A 13,072-nucleotide genomic window follows, 5' to 3' on the forward strand; every position below is an offset into this window, starting at 1 on the left:
AACTCCTGACCTCATGATCCACTCGCCTTGGCCTCACAAAGTGCTGGGATTATAGGCGTGAGCCACCGTGCCCGGCCTAGAACAGCTTCATTTTTAGCCAAACAGAATGTGATAGGAATCAAGCCAAACATCATACAGTTTGGTAAAAATTATCCTTCACCCCTTCCCCTGCTTGACGATACAGAGCTGTCAGCTGAAGGCATGATGGATCCTTTGCCGTGTGACCTCTGGAGGAAGGCCAAAGGCATTTACAGGCCAAGCAACCGGAGCACCCTGGAGAAACTAAAGAGGCTTTAGAAACAGCAGGAGAAAGTAAGAATGAGAGAAACTGAGGGAGGGAAAGAAATCAGAATCCTGCTTTCCCACTTTAGCTTTCTTTTCCTTTAGTCAACTAAGCAAATTTCTCTTTTTTTTTTTTTTTTTTTTTTTGAGACGGAATCTCACTCTGTCGCCCAAACTAGAGTGCAGTGGCTGGATCTCAGCTCACTGCAAGCTCTGCCTTTCAGGTTCACGCCATTCTCCTGCCTCAGCCTCCCCAGTAGCTGGGACTATAGGCGCCTGCCACCTCGCCTGGCTAGTTTTTTGTATTTTTTAGTAGAGACGGGGTTTCACTGGGTTAGCCAGGATGGTCTCGATCTCCTGACCTTGTGATCCGCCCATCTCGGCCTCCCAAAGTGCTGGGATTACAGGCTTGAGCCACTGAGCCCAGCCCACCCTAAGCAAATTTATACATCTCACTTTCCTCTAATGCAACCTCACTTCTCCAGCAAAATTAGCAGAGGAGTCCTGGCTTCCATTGTTGGGAATAAGAAAACTTTGGAGGCAGGGTGCGGTGGCTCACTCCTGTAATCCCAGCACTCTGGGAGGCCAAGGTGGGCAGATCACCAGAGGCCAGGAGTTCAAGACCAGCCCGGCCAACATGGTGAAACCCCGTCTCTACCAAAAATACAAAAATTAGCCAGGTGTGGTGGCACACGCCTGTAGTCCCAGCTACTAAGGAGGCTGAGGCAGGAGAAACGCTTGAACCCAGGAGGTAGAAGTTGAAGTGAGCTGAGATCACACGAAACAAAACAAAACAAAACAAATTTGGTTAAGTTTTGCCAGACTTAACTTTTTCTTTTTTTTTGAGACAGGGTCTCACTCTGTCACCCAGGCTAGAATATAGTGGCGTGAACATAGCTCACTGAAGCCTCAACCCGCCATGCTCAAGCGATCCTCCCACCTCAGCCTCCTGAGTAGCTGGCACCACAGGCACATGCTACCATGTTCAGCTAATTTAAAGATTCTTTTTGTAGAAATGGGGTCTCCCTGTTGCCCAGACTGCTCTTGAACTGCTGGGCTCAAGTCATGCTTTCACCCTGGCTTCCCAAAGTGCTAGGACTACAGGCATGAGCTACCATGCCAGGCCATACTTAACCTTTTTTTTTTTTTTTTTTTGGAGACAGAGTCTTGCTCTGTCGCCCATGCCTTAGTGCAGTGCCATAATCTCAGCTCACTGCAATGTTTGCCTCCCAGGTTTAAGCGACTCTCCTGCCTCAGCCTCCTGAGTAGCTAGGATTACAGGCGTCACCACCATGCCAGGCTAATTTTTGTATTTTTAGCAGAGACGGGGTTTCACCTTGTTGGCCAGGCTGGTCTCAAACTCCTGACCTCAAGTGATCCACCTGCCTCGGCCTCCCAAAGTGCTGGGATTACAGGTGCTCACCACCATGCCTGGCTAATATTTGTATTTTTAGTAGAGACAGAGTTTAAACATCTCTGTCTCATAACAAAAAATGATGAACATGTGAGGTGATGAGTATGTTAAGTAGCTAGATTTAACCGTTTCATCATGTATACATATGTCCAAATATTATGTTATAATATTATACCATACGATACACAATTTTGGCCTGGCGCGGTGGCTCACACCTGTAATCTCAACAGTTTGGGAGGCTGAGGCGGGAGGCTGACAGAGCGAGACCCCGTCTCAGAAAAAAAACAATAACACACACACAATTTTTTTTTTTTTTTTGAGACGGAGTCTCGCTCTGTCACCCAGGCTGGAGTGCTGTGGCCAGATCTCAGCTCACTGCAAGCTCCGCCTCCCGGGTTCACGCCATTCTCCTGCCTCAGCCTCCCGGGTAGCTGGGACTACAGGCGCTGCCACGTCGCCCGGCTAGTTTTTTGCAGTTTTTAGTAGAGACGGGGTTTCACCTGTGTTAGCCAGGATGGTCTCGATCTCCTGACCTCGTGATCCGCCCGTCTCGGCCTCCCAAAGTGCTGGGATTACAGGCTTGAGCCACCGCGCCCGGCCCACACACAATTTTTATTTGTCAATTATACCTTAATAAAAAGAAATAGCTAATAGCAGAACCATATATATTATTACCGTGTGTACATACATGTATATGCATATACATACACATAGATACGTATAAATACTGAAATTTACTTGTGTTTTAAATAAATACATATTCAAACTTAAAACATCTTAGGCCAGGCACGGTGGCTCATGCCTGTAATCTCAGCACTTTGGGAGGCTGAGGCCAGTGGATCACCTGAGGTCTGGAGTTCGAGACCAGCCTGACCAACATGGAGAAACCCTGTCTCTACTAAAAACGCAACATTAGCTGGGCGTGGTAGCACACGCCTGTAATCCCAGCTACTCCGGAGGCTGAGGCAGGAGCATCGCTTGAACCCGGGGCACAGAGGTTGCAGTGAGCCGAGATCACGCCACTGCACTCCAGCCTGGCAGCCAGGGCAACAAGAGCAAAACTCTGTCTCAAAAATAAATAGATAGATAGATAGATAGATAGATAGATAGATAGATAGATAGATAGATAGAGATAGATAAAAAGGCCGGGTGTGGTGGCTCACGCCTATAATCCCAGCACTTCGGGAGGCCAAGACAGGTGGATTACCTGAGGTCAGGAGCTCAAGACCAGCCTGGCCAACATGGTGAAACCCTGTCTCTACCAAAAAAACAAAAATTAGATGGGCATGGTGCCAAGCATCTGTAATCCCAGCTATCGGGAGGCTGAGGCAGGAGAATTGCTTGAACCTGGGAGGTGGAGGTTTCGGTGAGCTGAGATCGCATCACTGCACTCCAGTCTGGACAACAACAGTGAAACTCTGTCTCAAAAAAAAAAAAAAAGAAAAGAAAAGAAAAGAAAAGAAAAGAAAAAGAAACGTCTCGGTGGCTCCTGGGTGAGGAATAGACTGTAGGGTGAGGGGAGAAGTCACTATGGGCAAACAGCGGGAGCAGAGAGGCCAGTTAGAATGGATCGCACAGAGGATGGTGTCTCACTTTAGGTGTGGGACACAGGGAGAAGGGCTCAGGTTTGGCAAATATGTTCGGAGGGGGTCTTGTGGAATTTGCTGATAGACTGGGTATGGGGATGATAAAGAAAAAAACAGTAGGCCGGGTGCGGTGGCTCACGCCTGTAATCCCAGCACTTTGGGAAGCCGAGGCAGGTGAATCACGAGGTCAGGAGTTCAAGACCAGCCTGGCTAACATGGTGAAACCCTGTCTCTACTAAAAATACAAAAATTAGCTAGGCACAGTGGCAGGCACCTGTAATCCCAGCTACTCGGGAGGCTGAGGCAGGAGAATCGCTTGAGCCCGGGGTGGGGGGCAGAGGTTGCAGTGAGCCGAGATCATGCCTCTGCACTCCAGCCTGGGTGACAGAGCAAGACCTGTCTAAAAAAAAAAAAAAAGAAAAAAAAAAGGAAAACAGTCAAGGGAGACTCCAAGGGCTTAGTCTGGGCAGCTGATTGAATGATGGTGTCATTTGCTGAGAGGGGGAACTCTGGAGAACAGACCATTTCTTTTCAGAGGAACATTAATGTGGTTTAGAATGGCCTAGATCCTGGGCGATGAAATTATCTGTATACTACACCCTCTGTGACATGCAGTTTGCCTATATAACAAACCTGCACCTGTATCTCTGCAACTAAAATAAAAGTTAAAAAAAAAAAAAAAAATGAGTGGCCTAGTTGACTTCTGGTCATGAAGGAAGTAAAATTAACTTTCCCAACACCTACAAATTACACTGACTGAATTAACAAGGGGCACGGCAGATTGCAAGTGGCATGTGCTTTGACACTGGGAACTTGGATTTGAATCCTGATGCTTCCATTTACTGACTCTGTGACCTTGGGCAGCTTACATGACTTCTTTGAACCGAAGGTTCTTCAGCTGTGCAACGAGCAGAATAACACCTGTCCTGCCAGGTTGTTTGGTTGTAAGTAATGCACCTTGCTATAGTTCCTGGTTCAGAGTAGGTGCTCAGGATGTGAGGTTTCCTGCCACTCTATACAGACCGTTGGGAAGAATTAACTTTGTGAGCTTCTAAGGAGCTGCTTTCAGCTGTTAATTCTGTGTTACCTTTTCAGCTGGTCTTCCTTCTTCATTTCATTCATTCACTATTTGAACACTTACTATGTACCACATACTACTCTAGACATTGGATATATAACAGTGAATTAGACAAAGGTCCCTCTCTTCATGCAGCTTACATCCTGAATTAAATACATTATTTGAGTAAAATACAGTATATGAGATGGTAGTAAGGAAAAACAAAAGAAAAAGGAAGAGGATGTACTGGGATAGAATTGGTACTGCAATTTAAACTGGGCGCAGTGGTTTGTGCCTATTATTCCAGATACTCAGGAGGGTGAGACGGGAGGATCGCTTGAGCTCAGGAATCTGAGGCCAGCCTGGGCAAAATAGTGAGAACCTGTCTCTAAAAAATAAATAAATGGCCGGGCGCGGTGGCTCACGGCTGTAATCCTAGCACTTTGGGAGGCCAAGGTAGGCGGATCGCCTGAGGTCAGGAGTTCAATACCAGCCTGGCCAACATGGTGAAACCCCGCCTCTACTAAAAACTACAAAAATTAGCCAGGCGTGGTGGCATGAGCCTGTAGTCCCAGCTACTCAGGAGGCTAAGGCAGAAGAATCACTTGAACCCGGGAGGTGGGGGTTGCAGTGAGCGGCAATCACGTCACTACACTCCAGCCTGGGCAACAGGGCGAGACTCCATCTCAAAAAAAATAAAATAATAAAAAAAGTAATAAGTAAATAGGCTGGTCGAAGTGGCTCACGCCTGTAATCCCAGCACTTTGGGAGGCCAAGGCGAATGGATCACCTGAGGTCAGGAGTTCATAGACCAGCCTGGCCACCATGGTAAAACCCCGTCTCTACTGAAAATACAAAAATTAGCCAGGCATGGTGGCAGGTGCCTGTAATCCCAGCTATTCAGAAGGGTGAGACATGAGAATCACTTGAACCTGGGAGACTGAGGTTGCAGTGAGTCAAGATTGTGCCACTGCACTCCATCCTGGTTGACAATGTGAGACTCTGTCTCAAAAATAAGTAAATAAATAAGTTGGGTGCAGCGGCTCATGTCTATAATTCCAGCACTTTGGGAGTCTGAGGTAGGAGGATCACCTGAGCCAAGGCGTTCAAGACCAGCCTGGGCAATATAGCGAGACCCTATGTCTACCAAAAAATAAAAAAAAAAAGTCAGCCAGGTATGGTGGCACACATCTGTAGTCCCAGCTACTTGGGGGCCTGAGGTGGGACGATCACTTGAGCCTGGGAGGTTGAGACTGGCTGAGGCATAATCACACCACAGCACTCCAGCCTGGACGACAGAGCAAGGCTCTATCTCTAAACAATTAAAAATCTAAGGTGCTCAGGGAAGGCTCTACTGAGAAGGTGACATTTCAGCAAAGACCCAAAGGACATTAGGGAGTAGGCCATATGCTCATCTGGGGGAAGAATATTTTAGGCTGAGAAAGTAGAAAAGTGCAAAGGCCCTGAGGCCGGGGCATGCTTGGCGTATCTGAGGAACAGCAAGAAACCCAGTGAGGGCTGGTCTGAGTGCAGCGTTTACCACTATTGATTACAGATTTCTCTGTTGCTTCTCCACCCCCACTGCTTCACTTGACTAGTCTTAAAATACATATACATGTGAAGGCCGGGCACAGTGGCTCACGCCTGTAATCCTGGCACTCTGGGAGGCCGAGGTAGGTGGATCACGAGGTCAGGAGATGGAGACCATCCTGGCTAACACAGTGAAACCCCATCTCCACTAAAAAATACAGAAAAATTAGCCAGGCGTGGTGGTGGGCACCTGTAGTCCCAGCTACTTAGGAGGCTGAGGCAGGAGAATGGCATGAACCCAGGAGGCGGAACTCTCAGTGAGCCGAGACTGCACCACTGCACTCCAGTCTGGGCGACAGAGCGAGACTCCGTCTCAAAAATAATAATAATAGGCCGGGCGCGGTGGCTCAAGCCTGTAATCCCAGCACTTTGGGAGGCCGAGACGGGTGGATCATGAGGTCAGGAGATCGAGACCATCCTGGCTAACACGGTGAAACCCCTTCTCTACTAAAAAATACAAAAAACTAGCTGGGCGAGGTGGCGGGCGCCTGTAGTCCCAGCTACTCGGGAGGCTGAGGCAGGAGAATGGCGAAAGCCCAGGAGGCGGAGCTTGCAGTGAGCTGAGATCCGGCCACTGCACTCCAGCCTGGGCGACAGAGCCAGACTCCGTCTCAAAAAAAAAAAAAAAAAAATAATAATAATAATAATAAAATAAATATATATACATGTGAAAAAAGAGAAAAAGAAAAAGAGAAAGACCAGTGTGGGTAGAAAGGAGTGAGTGACAGAATCGGAGAGTGACAGAATCGTACAGAATCGGACAGGACCCTCCTGTAGGGCCTTGAATCCTGTGATGGCTTTGGCTTTTACATCATGTGAACTGGGAAGCATTTGGAGGGTTTTGAACAGTAGGGAGACAAGATTTGCTTTATAGTCAGGCTCACTGGCTTCTGAGTTGAGTACAGGGGTTGATGAAGTGAGGCCAACTGGGAAGTGATTATAGCAATCTGTGTAAGAGATGATGGCTTGATAGAGAAGGCGAGGAAAAGATTCTGGATATATTTTGATGGTAGGGCCAACAGGATTTCCTGATAATTGGATGAAGGGGCTAGAGAATGAGAAGGGTTGGGGACTATAATTCAAGGTCCTTGGCCTGAGCAGCTAGAAGAATGTATTAGGTTGAACCAAATGAAATTACCAATATTTGATAGTTCTTAACCTTAAAAAGCAATTTCTTTTTTTTTTTTTTTTTTTGAGACGGAGTCTCGCTCTGTCGCCCAGGCTGGAGTGCAGTGGCCGGATCTCAACTCACTGCAAGCTCCGCCTCCCGGGTTCACGCCATTCTCCTGCCTCAGCCTCCCGAGTAGCTGGGACTACAGGCGCCCGCCAGGTCGCCCGGCTAGTTTTTTGTATTTTTAGTAGAGACGGGGTTTCACTATCTTAGCCAGGATGGTCTCGATCTCCTGACCTCGTGATCCGCCCGTCTCGGCCTCCCAAAGTGCTGGGATTACAGGCTTGAGCCACCGCGCCCGGCCAAAAAGCAATTTCATATATTTCAACTTGATAGTTGTCATTGACTGAGATGGGGAAAAGTAAGTGAGGAAGAGGTGAGGAGGTGGTATCAGAAATTTATTTTTGGACATGAGATGTCGCACAGGCAGCTATGTATATGCCTCTAGGTTCAGGGGTGTCTTAGTCTTTTTTCTGTTGCTATAACAGAATAACACAGAGCACTCACAACCTAATCACCTCTTAAAAAAGAAAAGAGAGCTGGGTGCAGTGGCTCACGTCTGTAATCCCACCACTCTGGGAGGCTGAGGCAGGTGGATCACCTCAGGTGGGGAGTTTGAGACCAGTCTGACCAACATGGAGAAACCCTGCCTCTACTAAAAATACAGAATTAGCTGGGCATGGTGGCACATGCCTGTCATCTCAGCTATTCGGGAGGCTGAGGCAGGAGAATTGCTTGAACTCAGGAGGCAGAGGTTTCTGTGAGCTGAGATTGAGATCGTGTCACTGCATTTCAGCCTGGGCAATAAAAGCAAAATTCCGTCTCAAAAAATAAATAAATAGTTGCCGGGTGTGGTGGTTCACGCCTGTAATCCCAGCAGTTTGGGAGGCTGAGGCAGGTGGATCCCCTGAGGTCGGGAGTTCGAGACCAGCCTGACCAACATGGAAAAAACCCATCTCTACTAAAAATACAAAATTAGCTGGGTGTGGTGGCACATTCCTATAATCCCAGCTACTCGGGAGGCTGAGGCAGGAGAATCGCTTGAACCTGGGAAGCAGAGGTTGCGGTGAGCTGAGATCGCACCATTGCACTCTAGCCTGGGCAACAAAAGTGAAATTCTGTCTCAAAAAGAAAGGAAAGAAAGAAAGAAAGAAAGAAAGAAAGAAAGAAAGAAAGAAAGAAAGAAAGAAAGAAAGAAAGAAAGAAAGAAGGAGGGAGGGAGGGAGGGAGGGAGGGAGGGAGGGAGGGAGGGAGGGAGGGAGGGAGGGAGGGAGGGAGGGAAGCCAGGCATGGTGGTTCACGCCTGCAATCCCAGCACTTTAGGAGGCCAAGGTGGGTGCATCACCTGAGGTCAGGAGTTTCAGACCAGCCTGGCCAACATGGTAAAACCTCGTCTCTACTAAAAATACACACAAAAAAATTAGCCAGATGTGGTGGCGAGTGTCTGTAATCCTAGCTACTCGGGAGGTTGAGGCAGGAGAATCACTTTAACCTGGGAGGTGGAGGTTGCAGTGAGCCGAGATGGTGCCATTGCACTCCAGCTTGGGCAACAAGAGCTAAACTCCCTCTCAAAAAAAAAAAAAAAGAAGAAAAGAGGTGAAACCTTTAAGATTCCGGATGTCACTCTGTCACCCAGGCTAGAGTGCAGTGACTCGCTCGATCATAGCTCGCTGCAGCCTCCAATTCCTGGGCTCAGGTGATCCTCCCACCTCAGCCTACCGAACAGCTGAGACTACTGGCATGCACCACCATGCCTGGCAAATTTTTAAAACATTTTTATAGAGACAAGAGTCTCACTATGTTGCCCAGTCTGGACTCAAACGATCCTTCTGCTTGGCCTCTCAAAGCATTGGGATTACACGCATGAGCCACTGCACCCAGCCAATGTTCCACCTCTAAATATCATCACGTTGGCAAATTTCAACATGAGTTTTGGAGGGGACATTCAAACAATAATATGGGGCAAAGGCCCAAATCAGGAATATACATTAGGGAATCAAAGTATGGATGGCATTTAAAGCTTTGAAGTTGGGTAAAGTCACTTAGAGTATTACCTGTAGATAAAGAAGAGTAGATAGAGACCTGAGAATTGAGTCTGGGGCTTCCAGCATTTCCAGATCAGTGAGACGAGAAAGCAGTGAAGTAAAGACAGGAGGCTGCAACTGACAACAAATGGGCTCTGAACAGAGGAGCTGGCCCAAATGAGAGCTCTTTCAATGTAGGTATGAATAATTTTCAGCCTTGCTTCCTCCTTGAAGCTTGGCATTGGGGAGTGTGTGTATGTGTACAGGGGACCGGATAATACTTTATAGATGACTAGCACATCAGAGGTTGCATCATCTCCTATTTGATCCTATTTGACCTAGGCAAAGGAAGTACAGTTGCTATCATCCTGTTTTTCTTTTTTTTTTTTTTTGAGACGGAGTCTCGCTCTGTCGCCCAGGCTGGAGTGCAGTGGCCGGATCTCAGCTCACTGCAAGCTCCGCCTCCCGGGTTCACGCCGTTCTCCTGCCTCAGCCTCCCAAGTAGCTGGGACTACAGGCGCCCGCCACCTCGCCCGGCTAGTTTTTTTTGTATTTTTTAGTAGAGACGGGGTTTCACCGTGTTAGCCAGGATGGTCTCAATCTCCTGACCTCGTGATCCGCCCGTCTCGGCCTCCCAAAGTGCTGGGATTACAGGCTTGAGCCACCGTGCCCGGCCTCATCCTGTTTTATAGATGAGGAAACTGAGTCATAAAGGTTCAGTTACTTGCCTAAGTTATATATCAGTAACAGGTAAATCCTAGGCTGGAAGGGGTCTTCTGTCTCTAAGTTCCATGGGCTAACTGAATCGTGCTGCATGCTCCTGAACTCTTGACTACTTCTCTGGGGACAAACTGTTACAAACTTACATGCAGATAACTTGAAATGGGTTTTAAGCTTTCATTTCCACAGCAGCAAAGAAACTACTGACCCGATTACCTTCTAGAAGGGCCTGGACCTATGATCCCAAACGCCAAGAATGCCAGCTCAAAATGAACGACTTTCCCACTGAGAAGCAGTGAAATGGAACTGGGGCGCTTTCTACAGGGATTTTCACACTTGGTGGGGACAGGGATCAATTCACTTTGGTTCCAGAGCTGTTGGAGTTAACAGGTAACTTCAGAGACAGAGCAGCTTCTGGCCTGGGCTCTGCTACTCATTCCACCAAATAACCGGTTTCATCTTACTCTGTCTGAGTGTCTTGCTGAAAGCATTAGATTCTCTCCAAACTTGTTTTCTTGCCCTGGAGAAGCTGCTCCTGAGATCGGAGGCTTCGTGGCTCAAGCTTGGCCCTGCCCTGGGCAGAGATAAACAGGCCCTGAATACATTTCCCAGATTGCAACACTGGTGAGTCAGCCAGGGTCGGACAGCTGTTCCTCACAGGCACCCCCTGGCTGTACCTGATAAGGAAGACCGTCGCTCATTCCAGCACAGGGTGGCTGTGTGTGCACCACATATAAACAGACACTCCCAGCCGCAGTGCTGTCTTAGAGGAAACGACAGACATTCTGAATGGCAGAAAATATTGGTGAGCTTAGCAAACTCATCTCTGCTCAAGGAGGGCTCCAGTTTCATAAGCCAAAATAAGTAAAACCAGGGCTATCATTTGGCTCTGCTTTGGGACTGCTTTTTGAACCTACCTGGTCAAGGGTGGGCTCAGCTCTGGAAAGGAAAAGGAAGGATTAAAGTGGAGGGATGAGGAGGAGGTCAGAAGAGGGGAGGTGGGTTTATGAAGGAACAAATGGCAAAATGCCTAGAGAGAAAGGGTGTCTCATAAAAATGTGAACATACCTTCACTGCAAAGAGAGGGAATCAGTGCCATGGCCTCTTCAAAAACAGGAAAAAAGGCCAGCACAGTGGTTCATGCCAATAATCCCAACATTTTGGGAGGCAGAGGTGGGAGGATCACTTGCTTAAGCCCAGGAATTTAAGAGCAGTCTGGGCAACACAGTGAGACTCTGTCTCTATAAAAAACTAAAAATAAAAAAGCAGCCAGGTGTGGTAGCATAGCACGTGTAGTACCAGCTATGTGTAGAGGCTGGAACAGGAGGATCACTTGAGTCTGGGAGGTTGAGGCTGCAGCGAGCTATGATTGCACTACTGCATTCCAGCCTGGGCAACAGAGTGAGACCTTGTCTCAAAAGAAAAAAAAAAAAAAAGAAGAAGAGAGAGGCCGGGTGCGGTGGCTCACGCCTGTAATCCCAGCACTTTGGGAGGCTGAGGCAGGCGGATCACCTGATGTCAGGAGTTTGAGAGCAGCCTGGCCAACATGGTGAAACCCTGTCTCTACTAAAAATACAAAAATTAGCCAGGCGTGGTGGTGGCGCGCCTGTAATCCCAGCTATTTGGGAGGCTGAGGCTGGAGAATCGCTTGAATCCAGGAGGCGGAGATTGCAGTGAGCCGAGATCATGCCATTGCACTCCAGCCTGGACAACAACAGCGAACCTTCATCTCAAAAAAAGAAAAAAGAAAAAAAAAATCCCCCCCAAAATGAACAGACAGATCTTGAGACCAAAAAAAACAAGAGTGGCTACTCCTTAAATAATTTACATGAGTAAAAAATGGGGCAAATGGAGGATTGATATTAATAATTAATGGTAATACCACCATCGCATTATACCTTGTAATCAACACTTCACATTACCTTTATGAAAGCCATTTACAGTTTACAAGGGGTTTTTACATTCATCTTTTCCATTTACTGCATCAACACATTTGAGTGGGTAAGATATTGTGAGCTACATTTTACAGATGAGAAAATTGAGGCTCAAGGAGGATACATGAAATTAACTGAGATTTAAAAGCTGGGAAGGGGCAGGTTTGTCTTAAGTAACCCAGACCTAGATACTTACTAAAGACACAATAACTTGGCTGGGCATGGTGGCTTATGCCTACAATCCCAGCACTTTGGGAGGCTGAGGCAGGAGGATTATGTGGGGTGAGGAGTTCGAGATCAGCCTGGTCAACATGGTGAAACCCTATTTTTACTAAAAATACAAAAATTAGCCGGGCGTGGTGGTGTGTGCCTGTAGTCCCAGGTACTAGGGAAGCTGAGGCAGGAGAATCGCTTGAACCCAGGAGGTGAAGGTTGCAGTGAGCCGAGATCGTGCCACTGCACTCCAGGCTGAGTGACAGAGTGAGACTCTGTCTCAAAAATAAACAAATAAATAAAACAAAGACACAATTTTTTTTTTTTTTTTTAGACAGAGTCTTGCTCTGTCATCCAGGGTGGAGTGCTGATCTGCAACCTGCACCTCCCAGGTTCAAGCAATTCTCCCCGCCTCAGCCTCCAGAGTAGCTGGATTATAGGAGTACATCACCATGCCCAGCTAATTTTTGTATTTTTAGTAGAGACAGGGTTTTACCATGTTGGCCATGCTGGTCTCGAACTCCTGACCTCAGCTGATATACCCACCTCGGCCTCCCAAAGTGCTGAGATTACAGGCATGAGCCACCATGTCCGGCCAAAAATAACCCTTCTTTTTTTTTTTTTTTTTGAGACAGAGTCTTGCTCTGTCACCCAGGCTAGAGTGCAGTGGGGCGATCTCAGCTCACTGCAAGCTCCGCCTCCCAGGTTCACGCCATTCTCCTGCCTCAGCCTCCTGAGTAGCTGGGACTACAGGTGCTCGCCATCATGCCCAGCTAATTTTTGTTTTGTATTTTTAGTAGAGATGGGGTTTCACCGTGTTAGGCAGGATGGTCTCGATCTCCTGACCTCATGATCTGCCTGCCTTGGCCTTCCAAAGTGCTGGGATTACAGGCGTGAGCCACCGTGCCCGGCCTAAAAAAAAAACCCATCTTTAGGATGATTCCTTTATTTAAAAAAATTTTTTTTGTAGAGGTAGGGATCTTGCTATGTTGCCCAGGCTGGTCTCGAACTCCTGGTTTACAAGAGATCCTCCCATCTTGGCCTCCCAAAGCGCTGGGATTACAGGCATGAGCACGATGCC

Source organism: Rhinopithecus roxellana, chromosome 6 (genome assembly GCF_007565055.1).
Source record: "Rhinopithecus roxellana isolate Shanxi Qingling chromosome 6, ASM756505v1, whole genome shotgun sequence".
NCBI classification, from domain to species: domain Eukaryota; kingdom Metazoa; phylum Chordata; class Mammalia; order Primates; family Cercopithecidae; genus Rhinopithecus; species Rhinopithecus roxellana.